General features: G+C 46.6%; 1 long non-coding RNA gene across 1 annotated transcript; it reads right to left on the bottom strand.

Moving 5' to 3' along the window:
• Positions 1-2655: 2655 nt before the first annotated feature.
• Positions 2656-5330, bottom strand: LOC147979105 (uncharacterized). The gene is made up of 3 exons (XR_015618515.1): positions 5018-5330; positions 3694-3768; positions 2656-3041 (listed from the first exon to the last, which is right to left on the bottom strand). It is a non-coding gene; the product is annotated as an uncharacterized LOC147979105 (long non-coding RNA).
• Between the last annotated feature and the right edge of the window lie 3386 nt (positions 5331-8716).

Raw genomic sequence — 8716 nt, 5'->3', positions numbered from 1 at the left:
CCTGAGTATTATGCGTGTGCAAAACTGGCTTGCACCCGTTGTAGATGGACGTAGAGCTTATCACACCCGATCATCACGTGGTGTCTGGGCACGACGAACTTTGGCAACGGTGCATACTCAGGGAGAACACTTTTATCTTGAAATTTAGTGAGAGATCATCTTATAATGCTACCGCCGAACTAAGCAAAATAAGATGTATAAAAGATAAACATCACATGCAATCAAAATATGTGACATGATATGGCCATCATCATCTTGTGCCTTTGATCTCCATCTCCAAAGCATCGTCATGATTTCCATCGTCACCGGCATGACACCATGATCTCCATCATCTTGATCTATATCAATGTGTCGTCACATGGTCGTCTCGCCAACTATTGCTCTTGCAACTATTGCTATCGCATAGCGATAAAGTAAAGCAATTATTTGGCGCTTGCATCTTATGCAATAAAGAGACAACCATAAGGCTTCTGCCAGTTGCCGATAACTTCAACAAAACATGATCATCTTATACAACAACTTATATCTCATCACGTCTTGACCATATCACATCACAACATGCCCTGCAAAAACAAGTTAGACGTCCTCTACTTTGTTGTTACAAGTTTTACGTGGCTGCTACGGGCTTAGCAAGAACCGTTCTTACCTACGCATCAAAACCACAACGATAGTTTGTCAAGTTGGTGCTGTTTTAACCTTCGCAAGGACCGGGCATAGCCACACTCAGTTCAACTAAAGTTGGAGAAACTGACACCCGCTAGTCACCTGTGTGCATAGCACGGCGGTAAAACCAGTCTCGCATAAGCGTACGCGTAATGTCGGTCCGGGCCGCTTCATCCAACAATACCGCCGAACCAAAGTATGACATGCTGGTAAGCAGTATGACTTATATCGCCCACAACTCACTTGTGTTCTACTCGTGCATATAACATCAACGCATAAAACCAGGCTCGGATGCCACTGTTGGGGAACATAGTAATTTCAAAAATTTCCTACGCACACGCAAGATCATGGTGATGCATAGCAACGAGAGGGGAGAGTGTTGTCTACGTACCCTCGTAGATCAAAAGCGGAAGCGTTAGCACAACGCGGTTGATGTAGTCGTAGGTCTTCACGATCCGACCGATCCAATTACCGAACGCACGATACCTCCGAGTTCAGCACACGTTGAACTCGATGACGTCCCGCGAACTCCAATCCAGTAGAGCTTCATGGGAGAGTTCCGTCAACATGACAGCGTGGTGACGATGATGATGTTCTACCATCGCAGGGCTTCGCCTAAGCACCGCTACGATATGATTGAGGTGGATTATGGTGGAAGGGGGCACCGCACACGGCTAAGATATCAAGAGATCAATTGTTGTGTCTTTGGGGTGCCCCTGCCCCCGTATATAAAGGAGTGGAGGAGGGGGAGGGCTGGCCCTCTCTATGGCGCGGCCTAGGGGAGTCCTACTCTCACCGGGAGTAGGATTCCCCCTTTCCTAGTAGAACTAGGAGCCCTTCCAAGTAGTAGGAGTAGGAGGGAAGGAAAGGGAAGGGAAAAGGAGAAGGAAGGAAGGGGGAGCCCCCTCCCTAGTCCAATTCAGACCAGCCCATGGGGAGGGGTGCGGCCACCCTTTCAGGCCTTTCTCTCCTTTCCCGTATGGCCTATTAAGGCCCAATACAAATTCCCATAACTCCCCGGTACTCCCAAAAATACCCGAATCACTCGGAACCTTTCCGATGTTCGAATATAGTCGTCCAATATATCGATCTTTACGTCTCGACCATTTTGAGACTCCTCGTCATGTCCCCGATCTCATCTGGGATTCCGAACTCCTTCGGTACATCAAAACACATAAACTCATAATATAACCGTCATCGAACTTTAAGCGTGCGGACCCTACGTGTTCGAGAACTATGTAGACATGACCGAGAGACATCTCCAGTCAATAACCAATAGCGAAGCCTGGATGCTCACATTGGCTCCTACATATTTTATGAAGATCTTTATCGGTCAAACCGCATAACAACATACGTTGTTCCTTTGTCATCGGTATGTTACTTGTCCGAGATTCGATCGTCGGTATCTCAATATCTAGTTCAATCTCGTTATCGGCAAGTCTCTTTACTCGTTCCGTAATACATCATCCCGCAATTAACTCATTAGTTGCAATGCTTGCAAGGATTATAGTAATGTGCATTACCGAGTGAGCCCAGAGATACCTCTCCGACAATCAGAGTGACAAATCATAATCTCAAAATAGCCAACCCAACAAGTACCTTCGGAGACACCTGTAGAGCACCTTTATAATCACCCAGTTATGTTGTGACGTTTGGTAGCACACAAAGTGTTCGTCCGGTAAACGGGAGTTGCATAATCTCATAGTCATAGGAACATGTATAAGTCATGAAGAAAGCAATAGCAATAAACTAAACGATCAAGTGCTATGCTAATGGAATGGGTCAAGTCAATCACATCATTCTCCTAATAATGTGATCCCGTTAATCAAATGACAACTCTTTGTCTATGGCTAGGAAACATAACCATCTTTGATCAATGAGCTAGTCAAGTAGAGGCATACTAGTGACACTCTGTTTGTCTATGTATTCACACATGTATCATGTTTCCGGTTAATACAATTCTAGCATGAATAATAAACATTTATCATGATATAAGGAAATAAATAATAACTTTATAATTGCCTCTAGGGCATATTTCCTTCAGTATATGCCCGTGATCACCTCCCGAAGTGATCACGACCCAGTAGTATAGCATGGCAGACGGACAAGAGTGTAGGGCCACTGATGGAACACTAGCATCCTATACTAAGCAGTATGATAACAGGTAATGGTAACAACAGTAGTAGCAAGGACAGGCAATGCAGCAGTATAGGATTAACTGAAAGCAGTAACATGCTACACTACTCTAATGCAAGCAGTATGGAGGAGAGTAGGCGATATCTGGTGATCAAGGGGGGGCTTGCCCGGTTGCTCTGGCAAGAGAGAGGGGTCGTCAACACCGTAGTCGTACTGGGTAGCAGCGGCGTCGGTCTCGGTGTCTAGCGAGAGAAGAGGAGGAGAAACAATAAATATAATGCAAACAAATGCGTGACGATGCATGACATGACAAAGCGTGATGCTAGGTGTGCCCTTTTTAAATGATAAGTGCTATGCTAACGGAATGGGTCAAGTCAATCACATCATTCTCCTAATGATGTGATCCCGTTAATCAAATGACAACTCTTTGTCTATGGCTAGGAAACATAACCATCTTTGATCAACGAGCTAGTCAAGTAGAGGCATACTAGTGACACTCAGTTTGTCTATGTATTCACACATGTATCATGTTTCCGGTTAATACAATTCTAGCATGAATAATAAACATTTATCATGATATAAGGAAATAAATAATAACTTTATAATTGCCTCTAGGGCATATTTCCTTCAGTATATGCCCGTGATCACCTCCCGAAGTGATCACGGCCCAGTAGTATAGCATGGCAGACGGACAAGAGTGTAGGGCCACTGATGGAACACTAGCATCCTATACTAAGCAGTATGATAGCAGGTAATGGTAACAACAGTAGTAGCAAGGACAGACTATGCAGCAGTATAGGATTAACTGAAAGCAGTAACATGCTACACTACTCTAATGCAAGCAGTATAGAGGAGAGTAGGCGATATCTGGTGATCAAGGGGGGGGGGGCTTGCCTGGTTGCTCTAGCAAGAGAGAGGGGCCGTCAACACCGTAGTCGTACTGGGTAGCAGCGGTGTCGGTCTCGGTGTCTAGCGAGAGAAGAGGGGGGAGAAATAATAAATATAATGCAAACAAATGCGTGACATGACAAAGCGTGATGCTAGGTGTGCCCTAACGCGGTATGAGGTGGTACCGGTGAAGGGGGAAAACATCCAGGAAAATATCCCCGGTGTTTCGCGTTTTCGGACAAAGGAGCCGGAGGGGGAAAGTTGCGAGTTTGATATGTTAGGTGTGTGTGGCGGACGAACGGGCTGCGTTTCCGAATTCGTCTCGTCGTTCTGAGCAACTTTCATGTACAAAGTTTTTCCATCCGAGCTACGCTTTATTTTATATTAATTTTAAAAGGATTCTATCATTTTCTAGAATTAACAGAATTAATTTAATCCTAAAATGCATTTATGACGTCAGCATGATATCAGCATGACGTCAGCGGTCAAACGTGGACTTTGACTAGTCAACAGACCTCTAGGTCCCACATGTCATTTACACAGGTTAACTAAACCGGGTTAATTAGACTAACTAAAAGATTAGGCTAATTTATTTTAATTAGATTAGTTAAATAGGATTAATTAACTTAATTAATTCATTAGTTAATTAATTAATAACTAGTTAATTTTATTAATTCATTTTTTTTTATTTAAAATCATTCTGGGGGTGGGCCCCGTTTGTCATTGGCCCTAGGGGCCAATCGGGCGCTGGGCTATTGGGCATAGCCCGAACGGGCGCTGGCCCGCGGGGCGCACCCGACTTGGGCGCCGCGGAGCGCCGGCGGCCACGGTAGGGAGGCCGCAGGGAGCAGGGGGCCAGGGCGGGGCACCGGCATGGAGCAGCGGCAGGGCCGCCGCGGGGCTGAGGCAGGGCGATGGCACACACAGCAGTGGGCGGCGCGCATGAGCGGGTGTCTATGCTGGAGAGAGCTGCGGGAGATCGGGGTCGGGGCGCGCCTCGAGCGCGGCCAGTGCGGTAAGGCGGGGAGCAGAGCACCGCCGGGGCTCGGCCTTGCAGCGCGCACGGCGAGGACAGCAGGACGCGGCCCCAGCGGCTAGCGAGGGCATCGGGAGGAGCGGTTCCGTAGCAAGGCAGTGCAGGCGGGGCGAGCACGGCGCGAGCGACGGGGCTAGGCAGCAGCGTGGTGAGTGCGAGCGAGTGCATGAGGCGCGGCGACGGTTACATGGGGATGCAGCCGGGCGCGACGGCGCGATGGTGAGTGGGTGCGAGGGCGCGGCGCTGGCGCGAACGGGAGCAGAGGGGGAAAAATGAAGGAGGCGGGATGCTCACGTGCGACGTGACAAGGGGGGCGCCGAGGCTTGATGCGGTCCGATGGGGAGGAGGACGAGGAAGGCGGCGACGAGGTGGAGGCGGTCTAGCGAGGTCCTCCGGCGGCGGAGTCGTTCCGGGCGGCGAGGGCGGAGCCGGGGATGGGCGCCTGCGTCGGGATCGGGCGCGACCCCGAGCTAGATCGGGACGAGGGGGAGAGAGACGGGGCGACGACGATCCAACGACGGGAAGCGCGGCGGCAGTTGGTGTCGAAGGGGCTCGGGAATGCTCCCTCGATCCAGATCGGATCGAGAGGGGGGAGCGACGTGGGGAGTGGGGGGTTATGGTTTGCTCTCCGGGAGTGGGGGGGTTAAGCAGTGGGGTGAGGGGGGCTGACCTGGCGGCCCAGAGGCTAGTTGGGCTAGCTGGGCCATGTGGCCCAGGGGGTTTGGGTCTTCTTTCCCTCTTATCTTATTTTCTTTTCTGTTTTAATTTTATTTCCCAAATTGTTTTAATTTTTAAAAATATTCAATTAGCACCTAAAATAGTAACAATAATTATACCACTGCCACAATAACTTTGGCACCTAGCTAAAATAGTTTAGTATTTTATAACATATAATAGGGGTATAATTAATTGTTTTTGCTATTGTTTAGTCACCTTAGGGTATGTAATTATTTTATAAAGGATTTGTTTCTCCACCAATATTATCCATGATTTATTTGTCACATTAAGAACATTTTAGTTTTGACTTTTGAAAACTTTAATTGTCTGACTTGATTTTGAATTTGAATTTTAAATCGGTTTAGAACTAAAGTGAGATTAGCAACAATAATCGTGGTGACGTGGCACCATTAGTGTAACGCCCTCGATGCGGCTATATCTCCCACGTGTCGAAGCACGACTTAGAGGCATAACCGCATTGAAAGCAATGTCGCAAGTGAGGTAATCTTCACACAACCCATGTAATACATAAGGGAAAGAGATACATAGTTGGCTTACAATCGCCACTTCACACAATTACATGAATAAATCATTACATCAATCAGATACAATCAAGGTCCAACTACGGAACCAAAATAAAAAAAGACTACCCCAAAAACTACACAGATCCCCGATCGTCCCGACTGGGATCCACTACTGATCAACTGGATACGGAACAACACAAAGAAGAAGATCTTCATCGAGCTCCTACTTGAGCTTGGTTGCGTCTCCTGCTCGGTAACATCGGCACCTGCAAATTGGTTTTGAAAGTATCTGTGAGTCACGGGGACTCAGCAATCTCACACCCTCGCGATCAAGACTATTTAAGCTTATAGGTAAGGTAAAAGGTATGAGGTGGAGCTGCAGCAAGCGACTAGCATATTTGGTGGCTAACATACGCAAATGAGAGCGAGAAGAGAAGGCAAAAGCATGGTCGAACAACTATGATCAAGAAGTGATCCTAGAACAACCTACGTCAAGCATTACTCCAACACCGTGTTCACTTCCCGGACTCCGCCGAGAAGAGACCATCACGGTTACACACGCGGTTGATTCATTTTAATTAAGGTCAACTTCAGGTTTTCTACAACCGGACATTAACAAATTCCCATCTACCCATAACCGCGGGCACGGCTTTCGAAAGTTCAAATCCCTGCAGGGGAGTCCCAACTTAGCTCATCACAAGCTCTCACGGTCAACGAAGGATATTCCTTCTCCCGAGACATTCCGATTAGACTCGGCATCCCGGTTACAAGACATCCTCGACAATGGTAAAACAAGTCCAGCAACACCGCCCGAATGTGCCGACAAATCCCGATAGGAGCTGTACATATCTCGTTCTCAGGGCACACTCAGATGAGCTCTCCATACAACTAAAACCAAACCTCGAGTTTCCCTGAGGGGGCGCTGCACAGGGCTCTAGTTTGGACCAACACTCAGAGGAGCACTGGGGGGGGGGGGTTAAATAAAGATGACCCTTGGGCTCCGGATACCCAAGGGAAAAAGAGGCTAGGTGGCAAATGGTAAAACCAGGGTTGGGCATTGCTGGAGGAGTTTTATTCAAGGCGAACTGTCAAGGGGTTCCCATTATAACCCAACAGCGTTAGGAACGCAAAATCCGGGAACATAACACCGATATGACGGAAACTAGGGCGGCAAGAGTGGAACAAAACACCAGGCATAAGGCCGAGCCTTCCACCCTTTACCAAGTATATAGATGCATTAATTAAATAAGAGATATTGTGATATCCCAACAAAATATCCATGTTCCAAACTTGGAACAAGCTTCAATCTTCACCTACAACTAACAACGCTATAAGAGGGGCTGAGCAAAGCGGTAACATAGCCAAACAACGGTTTGCTAGGACAAGGTGGGTTAGAGGCTTGGTTCAACAATATGGGAGGCATGATAAGCAAGTGGTAGGTATCGCAGCATAGGCATAGCAAAAGAGCGAGCAACTAGCAAGTAAAGATAGAAGTGATTTCGAGGGTATGGTCATCTTGCCTGAAATCCGGCAAGGAAGAAGAACGAGTCCATGAAGAAGACAAACGGGCGTAGTCGAACGGGTCCTCACAAACACGACGTTATCGGAACCAACCCGAAGAAGCAACACCGAAAAGAAGCACACAACATAGTAAACAACCAACACATTAGCATGGTATGATATGCGGGATGCGGTATGTGATGCATATGCATGATTTGGAAAGGAATGATTGAACCTGGCCTCAACTTGGAAATCCAAGAGTGCCACTGGAAAGGTGAGGTGATTTTGATTGAAATCGATATAAAGATCACTAGAATCGGATGCACGGTTTGGAAAATGGCAAGCAAAACAAATATGTCACCGGTCTGTGATAATCAGCAAGTAGCCATCTAAATGCACCAAGATAAATATGCTACAGCACTCAAACATGGCAACAAGATACATGGCAGGGATCCACTAATAATGCTTGACAAAAGATGAACATTGAGCTACGGCTAATCCATAACAGGTTCAAACAAGCATGGCAAAAGTGCAAATGATAACAAGTTTCAGAGTTAGTGAAATTAACACAAGTCTGGAATTTATCATCTGGTAGCACACTTTAGAGCATGAAAACTCCATGCTACATGAACTTAACATGGCAAAGAAGGGCATGGCATGAAGCTACTCAAAGCACTTAACAAAAGTCCCTTAGTGACCTTGAGCCAAAAGGGATCATAAAATACAATTGCAAGAGACTTTGTGAAAAAACTAGAGCATGCAAAACAGTTAACGAGTAGGCATGTTTACGAGCTCAATGCACTCACTACAGAGCATGGAATGACAAACTAAGCATACACCCATCAAGAAGACATGGCATAGAAGCTATACATGGCAAGAACAACAACCTCGGCAAAATCGCTAAACATGTCAACGATCTGCCAGGAACATTTTATAGCAAAAGTAGAGCTCGATTGACTCAAGCTAGGTGCTCCATAATTGCAAACAAAGACATGGATGGATAGAGCACCACAATGTTAAAAAAACATCCTTACTGATCATCCTCAAAAGAGGCACGGATCACTAGGAAACAACATGAACATATGGCATAACGACAAAATCAGGACAAGGACTGAAATTCTAAGTTCCTGAAATCAGCATAACCGAATACGCTACTTTGCAAGCTTGTGCTAGTCACCACAAGTATCACAAAAATACAAGGCAAGCACCTCTGCAAAGATGGCATGGTATATAACAAAACACATGTAGAGCT

The sequence above is a fragment of the Triticum urartu genome, chromosome 3A (genome assembly GCF_056163025.1).
Source record: "Triticum urartu cultivar PI428250 chromosome 3A, HENAU_Tu73, whole genome shotgun sequence".
Lineage (NCBI taxonomy): Eukaryota > Viridiplantae > Streptophyta > Magnoliopsida > Poales > Poaceae > Triticum > Triticum urartu.
This window is presented reverse-complemented; position numbering and strand designations above follow the sequence as displayed.